At 35.8% G+C, this 20,301-nt stretch overlaps 1 protein-coding gene across 1 annotated transcript in view; it reads right to left on the bottom strand.

The window, feature by feature from the left end:
- AR (androgen receptor) overlaps window positions 1–20,301 on the bottom strand; it is a gene marked incomplete at both ends in the record, with an annotated part of 191,538 nt that overhangs the window by 80,570 nt on the left and 90,667 nt on the right. The gene's annotated exons all lie outside the window — the stretch shown is intronic.

The raw sequence follows: 20,301 nt of genomic DNA, 5'->3' as shown, positions 1-20,301 counted from the left end.
AGGATGCAGGAAGGAAACCTGAGGCTAAGGTATGTAATATAAAGTGGTGGTCAGGCAACATGTTCAGAGTAATTAAATGGTTCCCATTATGATCTGACCTTATCCAAAGGGAGATCTATGACCAAATCAGGCCAAATAGTAAAACAGTTTGTGATGCTTTCCTTTAGCTCACCAACCTTTGACTCTTATTGGTAGAATAGAGATAACATCACCCATCTTTCTCAGTTGCTACTGTAGTGACAGTATAAATCAGACAGTGGAAAAAAAGCCTTTTGAGGTGAATTTACAAGTGAAGGATAACAATCAGTATTATCAGGCCAGTTTTAAATATTTTTTGCATTCTTTAGGAGTTTTTACAGATCATATGGATATACCTCCCTATCCTTGTCCTATTACACCAAACAACAGAATCCCTGTGCCTTTTAGAAAATGATACACAGTAATGTGGGACATCTCTTGGGCTACCATCAAATAATTCACTATTATCAAGAATCATAGATTCCTTTAACAAGGATTGGCTTTCAGAAGTCACCTGGTCACTGTCCAGATCTATGACAAAATTCTTCCAAGTGGATGTGAATGAGAGGAATCAGAAAGCCAATCCTGAAACCTCCATGAAATAGTAATCTCCAATAGTTATTAACCCAAATGTGAACAAATGGAACATGGATCTTACTAGCCAAAGGCCAAATTTTGCTTTCCGATGTCCTATGCTTAATTATAAGCCAAACTCCAATAACATTATGGCTTAATCTCCTTTAGATAAATGACAAATGCTTACATTCTCATCCACAAGAATGCCTCTCATATATTTTATGAGTGCTTCTTCTTTACAAGGAAGGAAGAAAAATAAGTCTTGATAGGAACCTATTTGCTATTTTGTACCATTTCAGCACTTCACAACAAAATCACTAGGACAGGTTCATTTTCTCATCAGTATACCGCTGCACAGATGAATAAAGTAAGACTCAAAGAGGACATGCTAGAGATTGATACCAAGCTCAGGATTATTTGACTCCAAGTCCAACACAGTTTTCTTTATTACATACTTTTCCCACTATTCATCTTCACATTCTACCAATGGCACTTTTGTTGTCAATCTCAAGACAAGCATCAGAATCCAGATACACATCAAAAATTATCCTTCCTTTGACCCCAAGTGAGGAGCCCTCGTGGGGGAAAGCAAGGAAAGTTTTTACTTAGACTACTCTTTACAAACTACCTCTAAGACACAAATAACAGACTTTATTAAAATCCTAGGTACAACAACAAATAGTCAACACATTCAGTTGATAGGTGGGCTATCTTCTTTCCCCACAAGTCTTGCCTTTCCTGCCCTAAATAGAAAGCCAGCAGGAGTCTGTCCACCAGGTCAAGGCTAGCAGGGTTATACCTTTCTTAAGAAAGGAGCTCACTTCCAATACAAAAATAAGCCAAGTGCAAAGAAAGTCGTCCTTTTTTGGCTAAAATGTCATTTCCTTGGAAAAAAATCTGTGTCCAATCCTCAGTACTAAAATAAAAAGAAATAGAAGTTTTTCACAAGTTTCTTCCCCCTCTTTCTATTTTCCTGAATTTTATAACTAACAATAACAGTTAAAATAAAATCAGAAGGGCATGCATTTGAGTAGCCCAGATGCCAGGCCATTTTATAATCATCTTATCTAGTTTCACAACAACTCTTCTAGGTAACTCTGTATCATCACTACATAGTAGAAGAGGAAACTGGTGCTCAGAACAATTCATTAACTTGTCTAATATCACACTTCTAGTAAATGGCAGTGCAGGCTTCCATTCTAAAGAAGTATAGATTCTTAACCAGTTACAGACCATGAGTAATTTTTTTTTTTTGTGGTACCACGGGTGGGAAACCATAGGCTTTCTACCTCTGGGCTATACTCCCAGACCTATTTTTTATTTTTATTTGGAAACAGGGTCTCAGTAAGTTGCTGAGAGCCTCACTAAGTGGCTGAGGCTGGCTTTGAACCTGCGCGATCCTCCTGTATCAGCCTCCCAAGCACAGGGATTACAAGCGTGCACCACCACGCCCGGCACAGATCATGAGATTTGGTAGACACATTTGGCTCAACTGTAAACACTGGCCCTTTGGATGAGACACAAGCTTAGGTTTTTTGAGGTATACTGGTGATTGAAATATTTTCTTTTTCCTCAACAATTCATCATCTAGAAGAGAAGAGAGGCCAGGAAAAACATTAGTAAAACAACATAGTAGAAGAGATACTAAAGCATATTGAAGACTGCTAGCCATGAGGAAGCACATTAAAGGCAGGATTATTTTTGAAAGGCATAAAGGCATGTATGGGTAAATGAGATGATGATAAGAATGGTAATTATAATGTGGTTGCAAAATAGATATGAGATAAGCAAAATGGAAGCATGTAGGAAGAAAATAAGCAGTATTTTAAGGGCCCGTTAAAAAAATAGAAATAAGAGCCATGCATGATGACACATGCCTGTAATCCTAGTACTTGGAAGCCTGAGACAGAAGGCTCACAGGTTCAAGGCCAGCCTCAGCAATTTTGTGAGACCATGTTTAAAAATAAAGAAAATAGTAGCTCAGAGGTGTACTTTTCCTGCTTTCAATCCTCAGTACCAAAAAGAAAAGGGAAGTAAAGAAATAGAAATGGTAAATTCAATGGGTATAAAGTTTTCTATGCAAGATGAGTAAGTACTAGATATCTTCTGTGATTTTTATTTTTGCAGTACTGGTGATGGAACCCAGGGGCATTCCACCTTCAAGCTACACCCTCAGCCCTATTTTTTATTCTTTATTTTGAAACAGGGTCTCATTGAGTTGCAAAGGGCCTCAGTAAGTAGCTGAGGCTGTCCATGAACTGTGATTCTTCTGTCTCAGCCTCCCAACTGCTGGGATTACATGAGAGCTCCAACACACTCGGCTCTTCCATACAAATTTTGCCTATGTTAAAAATACAATTTTGTTCACTTAAATTTTGTTATGATGGTAGACCTCATATTTATGTTATTACTCAAATAGTTTTAAAGAAATATACATTTTATCCATCAAATTTAATATAAAGTTAAATTATTTTAAAATGCCTAATAAAATTTACAGTAGATGGAAGACTAAAATAATAAGCTAAGTGCTATGTCACAGGTCTATAATAACAGTAATTGGGACACTGAGACAGAAGGATCAATGTCTCAAACTGAGGTTTGAGACCAGCCTCAGAAACTTGCAAGACCATGTTTAAAAAATAAAGCAATGTGCCAGGTATCGTGGTACACACCTTTAATCCCAGCATTTCGGATGCTGAGACAGGAGGATTGTAGTGAGGCCCTCTGCAACTTACTGAGACCCTGTTTAAAAATGAAATACAACATAGGGCAGGGGGTGTAGCTCAGAGGTCAAATGCCCCTGGGTTCCATCCACAGACCCACAAAAAATAAAACAATGAGCTGCATATAGTAGAGCTTGCTTGTCATCCCAGCATTCGGGAGGCTGAGACAGGAGGATCGTGGTTCACAGACAACCTCAGCTACTTAGCGAGGCCTTCTGCAACTTAGTGAGACTCTGTTTCAAAATAAGGAATAAAAAATAGGTCTGGGTGTGTAGCTCAGAAGTAGCATGCCACTGAATTCCATCCCCAGTACTGCAAATAAATGAATAAATAAATAAAACAATGAAAATGGCTGGGAGTGTACCTCAGAGGTAAAATGGCCCGGGATTCAATCACAGGTACAAAAAAGTAACAATCTTTTCTTGGATATGATTTTAATAAAATGCACATTGCACAAAAACAACTATAAAGAAGGAAGAAGGCTGGACATGGTGGCACACGCTTGTAATTCCCATGCTTGGGAGGCGGAGACAGGAGGATCACACAGGTTTGAAGCCAGTCGCGCTGGCTTAAGAGACCCTGTTTCCAAATAAAAAATATAAAAATAGGTCTGGGAGTGTAAACAGGAGGTAGAAGGGTTTCCAGGAACCCCAGTACCATCAATAAAAAAGAGGATAACTACTAAAAGAGATTTCAGAATCTGGACTTATACTAATTATAGCTTACTCTGACAAGTAGCCTGAGATAGTTCTTGGCCTAACAAGTCAGTCAGTCTCTCTCTCTCTCTCTCTCTCTCTCTCTCTCTCTCTCTCTCTCTCTCTCTCTCTTTCTCTCTCTCTCTCTCAAAATATTTTGGACAGCACTTCCAATGACCCTGACTTAGTGTGGACAAAGGGCACACTGCAGATCTGACTCATGGGCTAACCTTTGGGAGATGGAAATGAAAATTCCAGCTGCAGTCCCTTTCCCAAATTTATATCCTACAGATACACATGCACAAATAGAAATGCTCAGAACAGTTTTTTTCTATAAAAGCAGAAATGGTAAATGTCCACTGATGACAAACATGATAAAATAAATTATTGCATACTCATTCAATAACACAATTCAGCAAAAACAAGGAACTGGGTATAAAATCTTTTTTTTTAGAAGGAGTACTAAGGATTGAACTAAGAAGCATTCTACCTTGGATTCACACCACCAGCCCTTATTATTTATTTTTAAGATTTGAAACATGGTCTCACTAAATTGTTGAGGGTTTCACTAAGCTATTGAGTTTAGCTTCAAATTTTTCATCCTCTTCTTAGCCTTCCAAGTACTAGGTTTACTGGTGTGTACCAGCACATCCTGCTGGGTAAATATTTACATAGGTGAATCTCAGTTGGTAATGTTATATAACATACCTAGCCCACAGTAACATACATGCAACTTTATTACATAAAGTTCAGAAAGAAGCAAAAGCAAACAATATGTTATTGAGGAATGTATAAGTCTAAAAATCATCAAAATGCAAAGGAGGGAATACAAACTCCAAATATAGGGTAGTGGTTACATCTGAGGGAGGCTGGGATAATCTGAAGCAGATTTATGCATTCATTTAAAATATTTATTAAACTCCTTCTACATACCAGGAACTATTTTAGGTCCTAATGATACATCATCGAACAAAACAGACACAAGTCCTTGTATTATCATAGAGCTTGCTTTATAGTATGGTTGATGCAATGATGTTTCTAACATTGTTTTCTAATTTTTTTAATGAGGGCTCATGAGTGTTCATTTTATTTTTATGGTCTTTGACTTATAGGTTACATGAATTATTTTGTATGTCTAAGAAAAAAGTCTCAGAAGTTTTGAATATCTTCCTAAATAATGCCTGAATTGCCAGCACATCAGCAGAGGTGTGCTTGAAGAACAAGTGCAAAATTTGCATGTGGCATTGTGTTTCTTCCTGCCTCCCTGGATTTAATACTCACCTATCACCCCAAGGTATGACATTCAGTTTTATGAGCCTGAAGTGAAAGCATTGCCATACAGAATTGAAGATTTTTGAACCAGAGTACCACTTGGTAGTCAGTAAAAGATACACAACTAATTAAGGAAAAGTTGATTTCTAAAAGCTGTCACCCTGCAAATGGCAGATCAACTGTGAGAAGTTGGGCTTGGGAACCCTCAAGAACCCAGCTGGGTTCTACAGTCTACCTCTCTTTTTCTCTGTCCTTTTCTTTTTACTCTCTCCTTCTACCAATTCTTTCAAAGGAGGACACAGGGATGCTTTGACAAGTGTGACTCATTTGAGCAAGACCTCCAATGAGCATGGAACCCTTGCAAATGTCACAGACTAGTTTTCCTTGTTTGGGGGAGGAATGTCAATTCAGAAGGGTTCTGAAACCAGCCAAACCTGGTTGGAATCCTGCTCCCAACCCTGAATTGGGGCAAAGTCACTCAAGGCTTGCCGAGCTCCAATGGCCTCCTCTGGAGAGTTGGGGATATTTTCAATTCTAGAGAGTTTCGTGAAAATGACATTAATGTAAGTGATCCCTCTGTGAAAGCTATATGGAAGATGCATTTTATCTTGACCTTTTGTCATAAAAAAAGAATTGTCTAATATGATAAGCATTAAAGAAGAACAATCCTCTTGGCTACACAAGAACTTTGTAGGAAAGTAAATACATGGGGGAAAGAGTGAGGGAGACTGATTTTCATCAACTCAAAAAAAGACTCTATACTCATTAGTAGCCATTCCCTACTAAACTCTTCTCTTCAAGCCTGGCAACACTAATTTCCTCTCTGTGTCTTTTTTATTGTAATTAAACATGCACAGGATCATATAGCATGTGTTTATTGTGACTTGTTTCTTTCACTTAGCATAATGTTCCCAAGGTTCATCCACATAGTAGCATGTATTATTATTTCATTTCTTGCTCTTGTCAGATAAGATCCCTTTTTTTTTTTTTTTTTTTTTTTTTGCTGTACCAGGAATGGAACCCAGGGGCATTCTACCTCTGAGCTACAACCCCAGCCCTATTTTTTAAATTTTTATTTTGAAACATGGTCTCACTGAGTTACAAATGGCCTCACTCAGTAGCTGAGGCTGTCTGCGAACTGCAATCCTCCTGTCTCAGCCTCTCAAATGCTGGATTACAAGAGTGTGCGACCACGCTTGGTAATATTGCATTTAATTGATGCACTATAATTTGTCCTTCCATTGATCAGGAGTTGAATATTTTGACTTATTTTCCTCTTCAGCTATTATGAATTGTGCTTCAATTAACAATTATGTACAAGTTGTTGAATGAATACGTTAGTTCAAACAGTAACATTATAAGAAACTTCTGAACTATTTTCCAAAGTGGCTTTACCATTTTACATTTTTACCAACGATTTATAAGGGTTCCATTTTTTCCATATTCAAACCAATGCTTGCTATTTTTCTTTCTTTTTTACTGTAGCCATCCTAATATAACTATATAAAGTGATATCTCAACTTGGTCTTCATATGTTGAGAAGCCTCTGCCTTTAATTATTTAGTGGTGTCATCAATATATTACGCATTTATTGCCTTTAACAGATATATCATTTGCAAATAAATTATCTCCTTCTATGTATTACATTTTTAATTTTTTCTTGTTACCATTTACAGTACAAATGTTGTCAAATTTAATGAAATCAAATTGACCTTTTTTTCTTTTTTACTGTGATTTTGGTGTTATATTTCAGAAACTACTGCCTAAGCCATCCACAGTGGTGTACACCTGTAATCCCAGTACTTAGGAGACTGAGAAAGGAAGATTGCTTGTTCAAGGCCAGCATGAGGTAACTCAATGACACCCCCATCGTAGCAAGGAAGTGGGGAGGGTATGGGAGGAAAAGGGAGAATTAATGAAGGAAACACTATTTACATTATATACATATGTGAGAATATCAATGTCAATCTTTTTATCATATACGGGGAAGGGAGGAGTGGGGAAGGAGCCAGGGGAAAAGCTTATCAATTGCTGTGTACATTATGCCCCTATCACTTTGAAGTACATTATCATGTGAGACTATTGTATATCAATAAAAGTATTTTAAAAATAGGGCTGGAGGTTTAGTTCAAAGGCCAAATGTCCCTGGGTTCAATCCCCAATACTATATACATACTCCAAAAGAAAGAAACAATTGCATAAGCCAAGGTCATGGGTGATATACATCAGCTTAGGAAAGTTTCATCCTATGCTTAGTTTTTTGAGTGTCTTAATCATGAATTGGCATTGGATTTTTGACAAATGTCTATATCCTATATCTAATAAAGTGGTCATAGTGCTGTAATTCTAAATGTTAATGTACTGCATTATTTTAGCTGATATTTAGATGTCAAATTAGCCATTAATTTCTGAGATAAATCCCACTTGGACTAATTTTATAGCTTTTAGATAAATATAAATCCCTCTTGGTCATTGTTTATAATACTTTTTATTTGTTATATTTAGTTTGTTAGATTTTGTTGTGTATTTTTGTCCAATTCAAAGGTGGTATTGGTTTGTAGTTTTCTTTTTGTGTGATGTCTTTGGTTTTGATATCAAGTTAATACCTCACAAAATTAGTTAGGAAGTTTTCATGCCATTTATATTTTGAGAGAAACTATTGGAAGATTAGTATTAAATCTTCTTAAAATGTTTGGTACTGTTTTCAAATAAACACATCTAGATGTGGTCTTTTGTTTTTGGAAATTCTCTTAGTTATAAATTCACTGTCTTAACTTGATATAGAATATTCAGATTTTCTTTTTTTGTAAGTTTAAATAGTTTGGTTTTTTAATTTGTTTAATTCATCTAAGTTATCTAATTTTGGCATTTAATTATTCATAATATTACTTTTTAATCATTTTTAACATTTTTCTAGGGTAGGTAGTAAAGTACCCATTTTACTTCTTAGTTTAATTGTTTTAATCTTCTCTTCTTTTACTAGTCAATCTGACTAAAGGTTTGTTAATTGTGTTGATCTTTACAAAATAACCAACTTTTAATTTTACCAATTATATTATTTTTCTACTTTCTATTGCATTTATTTCCACTCTAGTTTTTATTAATTTTCCTTCTTCCTGTTTTCTTTTTTTCTTAGTTTGCTCTTCTTTTTTTAGTTTTTTTTTTTAGAAGGTTAGGTTACTGGTTTGAGATCATATGTCTTTGTTAGTATAAGCATTTGCAGCTATAAATTTCCTTTCAAGCACTGTGATAGCTGTAGCCAGTAAGTTTTGCTATAATGTGTTTTCATTTTCATTTGTCTCCCAAGTGTCAGTTTCCTTGACTCTGTGTTTATTAAGGAGTGTGTTCTTTAATTCCACGCATTTGTGAATTTTCCAAATTGCCTTTTGTTACTGATTTCTAATTATTCCTATTACAATTAGATAACTTACAGTCACTTTATAGAATGAATGATTCTCATATTATTGCAGGCCTTTGTTTCCTTTCTAGAACTCTGAAATAGTTGATATTTTACAAATTTTGGATATATAGAAGGCCCCTCTCCTTCTTTCTGGAAGTCTAACCTTCCAAGTGAGGTTATATTTTGTGTGACTAAAAAAATCATCCTTCTGTAAACGTAAACTAATACTCATTGTAAAGGCAGAGAGGTTGCTTATACCCTTCAATTATTTATTCATTCATCTATTAATTTCTCCATTCAGTACTTAACATGTCATAGAAAGGGCAACTCTGCTGAATGGTAAGTATGCAAATATAAGAAAGACAGCCACATTCTCAAGAATCTTTTATGAATTCAATTAGAACTAAAGCCAGTACACAAATAGTTAATGCAAAGTATGAAAAGAGAAATATTATAAAAGTGCCCAAGTTGATGATTGCTCTTGGAAGAGAAAAATCTTTTTGCATGTGGGTTTTAAGTAATAATGTCCACCATGTATGTACCAAGACCTATTACAATCAAGATAGATACTTTATATGATTTTCAGATATTTAGTCTGGAGTCTATTTAGTGATGAGAGGGTGTTGTCTATGGCTTTCATGCATACTAAAGCCTCAATTCTGATATGCAGTGACTACTTTGTACCATATACAAGAATGAACAGAAAAATTGCTTGCCATTATGGATCATCCAGTTATAGTCTTCCTAGAGATTTTCATTTCTCTGAATCTTAACATCATTGACAAACATGACAAAACAGCTAAAAGGGTCATAACAGGACTTTTTTTTATCAATGCACCTCACCACCATGACAAATGTGTCCTTTTCTTTGGGTATCATTATTAGAAATGGAGCTGAACAGATGAGTTTTTATTATAGTCACGTCCTTGCACTTCCTAAACCACATCTGTTATCTTCTGTGAGTCAGTTTTTCTCCTAATCGCTTCCTATCCACCACAGCCAATCAGCCATGGAAAAATTAGCCAGATTGTCTTATGCAGTATTGCCAAATCTTAGGGCTGTGACCTGTTTCCATATTTTTTGTTTCTAGAATCCACTGCCAAGGAGATGGGGAATGATAAAGCAACCTGGTTTCATGTACATGTTGAATCTTACTAAACCAAAATTTTCCTCACATCTTCTCTTTGAACTTTTGATAACAAAATCATTATTTCCTGAGGGCTTACTACATGCTAGGCACTGGTGAAGGCTTAATCCCCACAATTATTACTTCAGGGTACAGTATATCTCCATTTTAGTAAGGAAGGGCCAGGGGTACCCAGGCATTTAGCAACTTCTTTACGATGAAAGAAGAACAAAATTACATTATTTGTAGTGAAATGGGTGGAACTAATGAGATTAGCAAGTCTCACAAAATGAAGGGCCATATGTTTTCACTAGACGGTGGAAGCTAGAAAGAAAATGGAAAACAAAATAAGAAGGGGATTAGGAAGAAGGTAGAGGTGAAAAAGGAGACTTAATTAAGCAAAAAGTTCAAACAATATTATATTTTTACATGAAGTTATCAATACCATGCCAGGCTTCCAGTTTCAAGATTATGTAAGAATATGGGAAGGGGAGGGGAGCAGGGTGGGATCTAGAAGAAAACACACCAAGTGCTATGTGCATGTACGTTTCTATCATTCTGAACCTCATTATAATGTATAATTACAATGCTCTAATTTAAAAAGATCACATAATTAGTAAGTAGCATAGCCCAGATTGGAATGCTAACTCCAAAGTTTATTCTTTCTTCACCAAGTTATATGGCATTACCTCTTAGAGAGTCAGAGCTGAAAGGGCCCTAAAGACCCTCTACTTCAGTCCTTTTAAACCTTGGGTACACATTAAACTCACAGTGATCTTTATCAAAATACTAATGCTCCTCCCCACATTCCCTGTTCTGATTTAATTGGAACTTTAGTGAGGTCCAGGAATGCATTTTTTCAAAGTTCTTCAAAAGATTTAATATTCTGTAAGGGCTGAAACTCACTGACCTAGCACAACTCTTTCATTATTAAGAGCAAAATTTCATGACCAGAGAGGAACAGAGAATTGACCTAAGGAAATAGTTCTTGAGAAGTAAAACTGACACTAGAACCCAAGTATTATAATTTTTATAACAAAATTCTGTTGTAAAATAACATTTCTTGTCTCAATCAGTACATCAATTTCTCCCAGGACCCAGAATGAAAAACAAGCAACCTGTGAAAAATCTATGTAATACTCATTATCAAACTCATTCAACTGTATTGCAAAATCCTTTAAAGAGAATGTGAAAGCATTAAACAGTACAACAGTCACCAAAATGTGTGTCAGAAGAGATCATCAAATATTTTCAGTGCCCTACTACTTTCCAGGTACTGTGAGAGACACTTAGAGTATATCAGAAGAATAGCCGGGTGTGGTGGCGCACGCTTGTAATCCCCGCATATGGGAGGCAAAGAGGAGGATTGCGCAGGTTCGAAGCCAGCCTCCCTGGCTTAAGAGATCCTGTTTCCAAATAAAAAGAAGTATAAAATAGGTCTGGGAGTATAGCCTGGAGGTAGAAGGGTTCCATCCCCAGTATCACCAATATATATATATATATATATATATATATATATATATATATATATATATATATATATATCACACACACACATACATACCAGAAGAATTAAAAAAATAAAAAAGAATGAAAAACATATTTGTCCTCTGTGTCTGAACTGAAGAGATCACTCAGAGGAAGTGTTATAGAGTTTCACAGCTGAGACAAGTACGGCTCAGAGTTAACACATTTTCTAGAAATCTGTGACATCATAAGAAATACTTCAGACACAAAGGCTTAGGTACAGAGAGACTTGAGTTAAAAATTCCACTACTACTTATCATTAATCATATAACTGAACACAGATGAACCCATCCTTTTGTCTATCCATTTTCTTAACTACAAAATGGGGAGAATAACATTACATATTCAAAAGGATAATGTGGCAAGAGCACCAAGTAATACATGTGGAAGGGCTTGGCACACTCAAAAGAAATGTAAATAATTTACCCCATTTTTCTCCACCCAACTCTTAACTTCCCTTGAATTAGATGCTAGGGTATCTGACACTCAATCCAGGGAGCTCTGCAAGCATCACACTGCTGTCTGCATCAGCAATTTCTGTCTAAGGCATAAAAGTAGCAGCCACCACAATCCACTTATCCAAAAGTTACAGCATTAGAAAATAACTATCTTTATAAAGTCCTCTGTGACTTTGTCTGAAACAGGCACAACATAGACAATATAGCTGAAGAATTATGAAAACTGTTCAAGTGTTTAAAGGCTACAAACACTCAAAGAAGGAAGACAGTACCCTGGGAACAGACAAAACTTGGGTAGAAATGAAATGCTGATAAGATTCCAAGCTCAGTCCACAACGAGGAAGTCAGACATTTCATGCTGGCCTAGTGAACCTACAGGAGACAGAAAAATAGCCCCACTGAAGAAGAAAACTTGTTATTGGAGAGACTTACCAACCACAGGGCTTACCCTGATCTCTTAAGCCTATGTACAGTGAAGCCTGATCTACTGAAAACAAGACCAGGTGTTAACTAGACACTTGAAAAAGTGCCTTGGTCCCCAAAAGTACAGAGTGATTTTGATGGGGATAGGAGTGATTGGCAGAGATTAAATTCCCCATCTCCACTTCAGTCCAGTATGTACCACAACACATAGCACAATGACAGCTGACATTTACTGAGTGCTTATATGCCACAACTCCTAAACAACACTCTATATATTGTCCATCCTTTACAACAAACAAATGACATTATGTTTCCTTATCCTCGTTTTAAACAAGAAAACATAAGGGTCCAGAAACCTTAAACATTCTATCCAAGATCCACAGGTAAAAAATGATATTCTCTAAGATTTGAACTCAGGTCTTTCTGGCTCCAAGGCTAACTATGAGACTTTAGCTCCTTATACTGGATGGCAATCCCTAATGACTCAATGGAGAAAACTTGAGTCATCCTAAACTTAATGTAATTTGGTTCCTGAATGCACCCCACCTACTACCACTATTATCCAATCCAATCAATCAGTGACTAACATCTGTTAATTTCAGTGCCTAAATAGTTTACACACACACACACACACACACACACACACACACACACACAGTCTTGCCTTCCAAATAATTTCCAGTTGTTTTATTCAAGTCTTCCTGTTTTCTATCTGATCTTTACACAGGAACTCAGAAGAATCATATCAAAAAACATCTGCTTCTCTAACTCCAGTGCTTCTTCCTAGCAGATCTCAATTATTCATCACAGCTTAGAGCAGTGGTTCTAACTCACTGATGTAGTAGAATTATCTGAAGAGCTAAACAGCGATAAAGGGATCTCTTACCATCCCTACTTAGCCCAGGCTCTTGTGAATTTGAAGATACAGGTCATTTGTGAGTATCTGTAATTTTATTATGTGACCAAGCAAAAACCACTTGACCTACAGGATACGAATCAAAGTATGAGCATTACATTCAAGGCTCATTTCTAGCTAATTTAAACTCCTCCACATTCTTCTCCATATGATCTTTTAGGGACACCACTCTGTTGTACTTCCCCAGTATAATCCTGGTATTTTAATCCCCCCGTATCTTTATTTACACTGCCACTTCTAATTTGAACAACTTTACCCTACCCAAAACCATCTGCCTCCTTTACTACATCATTTCAAAAGTCAGGTCTCAGCTTAAAAGTCTAAATATCTATTCCATAAAGCCATTCCTGCCTCTGTATACTCAAGCCAGAAAATAATCACATCCTCATTTATCCTGTTTCAAATCACCTACAATATCTTCTATCACAAATAATCCATACATGAGTCTGTTTTCCACCCACAATGTGGCTTTCATGGATAAATTTCTGATGCCTAGCTACATACTTCTGTTCAACTCTTCTCGTTTTTTCCTCCTCTCCTCAGTCTCAAGCCACGGAACAGAGTTTAAAAACTAAGGTAGACACTGAGCAACTTTTGAGCCCTAAATTAGGACACTGCTAGATTTTACCAAATAAATAAAACCCTCTCTTGCCTCAAAAGTACCAAAAATTTCACAATATATATTTGATCTCAGTACCTCTTATTTCTTGGCCATGGAATTCTTCCTCATATCTAGCCCAAATACCTATGATAGTTTTTTTTCCTGTACTTGGTATACATGAAGAAACAGTTGCTATACTTCCACCTCTCTTTCTACTTTACAAATAAACACAGAAGTGAACAAAATGTAATCAAAGAAAAAATCCAAGATGGAATATGTGTCATGCTTGGCATCTTTGTGAACTAGGTAAAGGTGAAGTGCTACAAAGCTGGTGCAACTGTCATTGTTAAATAAATATAGACAAATATTTGAACTTGATGAACAAGCTCTTTCTATTCTGCAAAAAAAAAATCATGTGGTCTCTGGTACTGTACCTTCCTATTTCCTTTCTGCCAGTATGATAATGAGACAAATGGCAGCCAGACAGGGCCTGCTTTTCCTTATCCCTTATCAGCGCCTATGCTCCTGTACAGTTTTTGCTCTAGAATCTGCTTTAGTAGACTGCATTGCAAGTTGGAAGCCTGGGATTCGATTACAAACACTGACACTAAGCCACTGCGTGACCTTGGGCCAGTCACCTTGTCTCTTGATTCTCAATTTTCTCATCTTATAAAACTCACATTTATAGAGCACACAAAGCACATTCACAAAAATTTATCTCTTGGAATCTGCACAAGTGCTCTGTGAGGCAGATGAGACAAAAGAAGCTCAGGGTAGTTAAATAGTCCACCCATAGTGGAACAGCTAGAAAGAAGCAGGGATGCCATTTAACCTCTTTCTAATTTACCAAGTTGCATTTTGGTGTCGATACAAGAGTGTTTGTTGACTTAGAGGTCCTTAAATCTAACAACTTTAATAAAAACAATGGGTATGACAAAGGGAACTTTATTCACTTGTACATTTGTTTGTTATGTGGTACTGATGATTGAATCCAGTGACATGCTATTTTCAAGCTACACCCTTTTTAAATTTTTTGTTACTTTGAAACAGAATCTCGCTAGGTTGCTAAAGGGCTGGATAAACTGCTGAGGTTGTCCTCAAATTCCAATCAACCTGGCTCAGCTTTCCAAGTATTGGAATTACATTTGTGCTCTGCCACACCTAGCTAGTGTCTTTAGATAAATGTGGAGAGAGACCAGTAAAATAGTGGAAGGGGATTGTAGGCAGGATGTGAGGAGAGGAAAATGGACAACTGATGAAGGAAACAGTTCAAATATAAAGGTATCAATAACAACCTAACTAATATGTATGGGGACAGGGGAAACAGAGTGGGATCTGAAGGGGAACCCACCAAGTGCTGTTGCACTTGTCTTGGGTTTAACCTCACTATGATGTATAACTATAATGAGTCAGCAAAATTATTAAATATTTTCCGACATCAAAATTATCATCCACCGACAATGAAAATATATATAATACTTAACCAGAAAATGCCAGGAAGCATTAGACTGAGGATACAGTGACAGACTACTCAGATAAAGTCACCAACTGTCTTAAGAGAACTTCGATTTGAGGGTGGTGGTACAATGAAACAAACATACACAGAAAGAATAATTTCTAAGACTGCTAAGTAGATTGAAAAGTATAATTTCTGAGACTGCTAAGTATTGCAGGGCAAAGGAATACCTAAGTGATTGAGCAGTATCCCATTTTATCCTTCCAACATCCATGCCATGTATAGATTTTCATGAATCCCATTTCCAGGAAAGAAAAATAAAGCTAGAGAAGTTAAGTGACTTAGCCAGTCAATTAGCAGCAGTGATGGGCCTAGATATCACCATTACTGATTCATGCTCATTCTTGGGCTAGATATCACCATTACTGATTCATGCTCATTCTTCTCTGCTACCTAGTTCCTGGCACTGGTTTTCTAGGATTCCATTATTTATTCCCCATTTAACTGACTTTTAAAATATTTGGTTCTCAAAGGCCTTGTCTCTGAAGGAGGATTGGACTTAGGCTAAATGTCTTGTGATCATGCCTTCCAAAGAGGACAAGGGTGTTTTCTGGTCCCTTGTCAAAATAGGCAGGATTTATTTTATTAACTGTTCAATTTCCAGTGTCTAGCATAGGGCTTGGCCCCTAATTTGTGTTTGTTTAGTATTTATTAACTCTATTAATGCGTAAACCAAAAAGACAGCAAATTAACATGATTTGCAAAAAAACTGGGTTGGTGTGTTTCAGGGAAAAGGAGCTAACTCCCCTCGGCTACCCCACCACACTTCCAAAGCTTCAGATACTTTCTCTTGGGAACAAACAGGCATGACAAAGAGATAGATGGGAGCTGGCAGCAAAGGGGGAGGAGAAAACACATTATCATACAAAAACCTAAAACAGGCCAACTGAAAATTCACTCCTCTAAGACAAAGTAAAGAGAGGATTGTGACTGTGCTCTCTCTCTCGCTCTCTTTCGCTCTCGCTCTCGCTCTCTCTCTTCTCTCTTCTCTCTTCTCTCTTCTCTCTTCTCTCTCTCTCTCTCTCTCTCTCTCTCTCTCTCTCTCTCTCTCTCTCCCTTCCCCCCTCTCCCTTTCTCCTCTCTCTCTCTCTCTCTCCTTGCCCTGGAAAACTATAGCTTGTACTCTGCACTTCTTAGACAACGAGGAAATAAGGGATCTTAAATGTGGTGGTTCTTGCTTCTGTACAATTTAGAAGCAGAAGAGGAAAAAGGTTGGAGTGGTCTGGAGACTTTTCTTAATGCTGGACTGCCTGGGGCTTTCCATTCCATTTTCATTAAATGTCCTAATTATAGTTTGTGCTGTACACATATTAAAAACAGAATGAGTACAACTGACTTTAAATAGAGAGAGCAAAAATACTCTTGAATAGAATGAAAGTTAATATTTCATAAATCTTACCACATATCATTACCACAGTACCTATAGACACACCTATTGAGCAACTAGAACTCTTCATCTCTGAAATGAAATATTCACCACATCTTTTATGTGAATATACCACATTTAACTTTTCATTGGATGATGAGAATTTGAGATCTTTCTATTTTGCTAATATTAATAATGCTGTTATAAACATTCAAATTCAATTTTTATGTGACTGTTGTTCTTATTTTTCATGGATAAGATAGGCCTGATGCCAAACAGTTTTAATCCCAATACTTGAGAGGGTGGGACAGAAGGATCACAGCTTCAAAGCCAGCCTCAGCAAGTAGCAAGATCCTGTTTCAAAATAAAAGTGATAAAGGCTTGGTGATATAGCTTAGAAGTAGAGTATTCCTGGAGCTTAGAGGTACTGGGTAGTACCAAAAATAAAATAAAATAATATTCTCATGGGTATACATAAGAATGAAATTGTTAATAGCTATAATACCTAGGGGTGAGTTGTCATAGGGTACCTTTGTTTATCCTTTTGAGGACCTCCCAAAATACTTTTCTAAATTAGTTGTACCATTTCATATTTCAACCAGAGTTTATGGGGGCTTGAATTTACCAACATATGTTATTTTCCCTCTTATTATTATTTTATCATTATTTTTGGTATTTGGAACTAAACCCAGGAGCATTTCATGTATGAGCTGCACCACCAGCTTATTTATTTTATTTTATTTTATTTTTATTTGAAACAAGGTATTCCTAAATTGCTGAGTATCTCACTAAGTCGCTGAGGCTGTCCTCAAACCTGCAATCCTTCTGTCTCAGACTCCCTATTACTGGGATTACAAACTCGGTTTATTATTATAGTGATTCTAGTGGGTGTGAAGTCAAAACTCACTGTGGTCTTGATTTTAATTTTGCAACGACTATGATTTTATCATTTGTGCAAATAATATATATTTTCTTTGTATATATATAAATTCAAATATTTAAATTATTATAATTGAGTTGTCTTCTAATATTAGGTTGTACGTTTTTTTTTTTTTTTCAGCAGCACTGCGAATGGAACCCAGGGTAATTCTACCTCCAAGAGACACCTAAACCCTGAGTTGCAAAGGGCATTACTGAGTAGCTGAGGCTTTCCTTGACCTGCAATCCTCCTGTCTCAGCCTCCCAAATGTTGGGATTAGAAGCGTGCACCACCATGGCAGATGTAAGTTCTTTTTTATTAGTTCCTGTTAATTACATAGACTAGAAGGTTTCATTGATATATATATATATATTTATATATATATTAAATATATATATATATATATTTATATATATATATAAAATAAGATATATATATATATCTTATTTTGATTATATATCTTGCATACAAGTCCCTCATACTCTATAAGATAAAATTTCACTTTTTGATTGTATAATTTGCAACACAAAACACTTGATTTTTGGCCAATTTTATGGTTTAGTGTGGAGAATGTCTCATGTTCACTTGAGAAGGCTTTGTGTTTTGCTATTGTTGGGTGGAGTACTTGGAACATATCTATTAGGTCTAGCTGCTTTTTTATGTCTTACATTTCCTTGCTGATCTTCTGTCTAGTTATTCTACAAATTTTTGAAACTAAGGTATAAGTATTAAACTATCCAAATATCATTATCCAACTATTTTTATATTTTACTTATTTTAGTACAATGAAAGGCATATTTTATCTTCTTGATAGACTGACGCTTTATTATTAAAAATGCAATTCTTCATCTTTAGTATTAAGTTTTGTCTTAAAGTTTGTTTTGTCTGTTACTGAGAGTCACTCCAATCTCTCTTTTTTGAGAGATAAGAGAAAAATCTATAAATAGGCCTCTTACTTACACAGGTCCCTTTATATGAACTTTTGGCTTTTCACAAACATTCAAATTATTGTTTAATGTCAGATTTTAAGTTATTTTTTGCAAAACATGTCATTTAAAAGCCATTTTTTCCAGCTTTTGTTTCCCTGGGAAGTCTTTATATCACCTTTACTTCTAAAAGATAGGTTTGCTGAATGTAGGTTTCATGGTTAACAGTTTTATTCTTTTAGTATTTAGATTAGTTCTCCCCCTGTCTTCTGCACTCTATTATTTTAAAGTCAAATATTAATATTATTATGATTTCCTTGTCACTTTTTCTTACTGGTTTCAAGATTTTCTCTTTATATGTGGCTCCAATATTTGGACTACAAGGTATCTGTCAATCCTGGCATTTTTCTAGACTGAAGTTTTCTTTAACTTTGTTGACCCCAAAATTAACAAGTCTCATTAAATTTCTGAAGATATTAGCCATTATTTCTTCAAATATACTTTTTCTTCTTTCCTTCTGATATTCCCATAGGTACATGTTGATATGCCACGAATATGTTCCAGTATTTCTCTGAGGCATTTATTATTTTCATGCTTATTTTCTTTCTATACTATAGCATGTATAATCATTAGTGACCTGGGCTGAAATGCAATATGTACCTCATATATATATATATATATATATATATATATATATATATATATATGTGTGTGTGTGTGTGTGTGTGTGTGTGTATGTGTGTGTGTGTGCATTAGTTATATCTTTGTACAAGTTATATTTTTAAACATTACATATATTATAAAATAGATAACAAAATAGAAATTTAAAGAGCAAAATAAAAAATTTCAAGTTCAATTATTTATTTCTGTGTTCTAATGGATTGTACTGTAAATATTTTCTTTTTTGTTGACATTCCATATTTGGTAAGAAATTGTTCTTATACTTTCCTTTAGTATTTTGTTTTATTTGTGGCATTGGATATTGAACCCAGGCATGTTCTACATCTGAGCTATATCCCCAACTCACCTTTACAATTTTTTTTCTTTTTTTGCAGTACTGGGAGGGAATCCAGGGTCATTCTACCTCCAAACTGCACCCCTAGCCCTATTTTGCAAAGGGCCTCACTAAGTAGCTGAGGCTGTCGTTGAACCATGATTCTCCTGTCTCAGCCTCCCAAATACTGGGATTACAAGTGTGCACCACCACTCCCGGTTTTCCCCTTTTTAATTTTGAAACAGAGTCTCCCTAAAGTTTTTGTTTGTTTGTTTGTTTGTTTTTTTGTTGTTGTTGTTGTTTTTTTGTCATGGCAAGGAACCTGAGATCTTCTGGTCTCAGCTTTCCAAAGTATCATTTAGTATTTTGCACGTGTTTTTTTTAGTTATTTATATATATTTAAGTGGTTTATTTAAAGCATTCATCTAGTAAGTTCAACATCTGAGTCTTGTCATGCATAGCTCTTATTGACTTTTAAAATTTGTCCCGTGTGTGGACCATATTTCTCTTTTCATATCTCATAATTTTCAGTTGAAAAGTGGATATTTTATATATTAGAATAACTTTGTATACTGATCCCACTTTCTGGGACTTGTTTTTATTTTCTGCTGAGTCATTTATTTGCTAAGTGATTTGGCTGATTTAATTATATGAAGTCTATTTCCCCTGTCATTTTTAAACCTTCTGTGCTTCTGCTCACATGATTCCTTGTTTTTTATCTAGTAAACTTGCTTCCCACTGGTCAACTCTGGATTTACATAAATCACTTGAAACATGAATCAGTCTCAAGTCATTAAGATTTTGATCCCTTACCAGTTTTTTTGTTTATGTGGTCTTGGCAACTA

Source organism: Muscardinus avellanarius (genome assembly GCF_963383645.1).
Source record: "Muscardinus avellanarius genome assembly, chromosome: X".
Lineage (NCBI taxonomy): Eukaryota > Metazoa > Chordata > Mammalia > Rodentia > Gliridae > Muscardinus > Muscardinus avellanarius.
The sequence above is the reverse complement of the archived record's forward strand: the minus strand, read 5'-3'. Positions and strand labels throughout refer to the sequence as shown.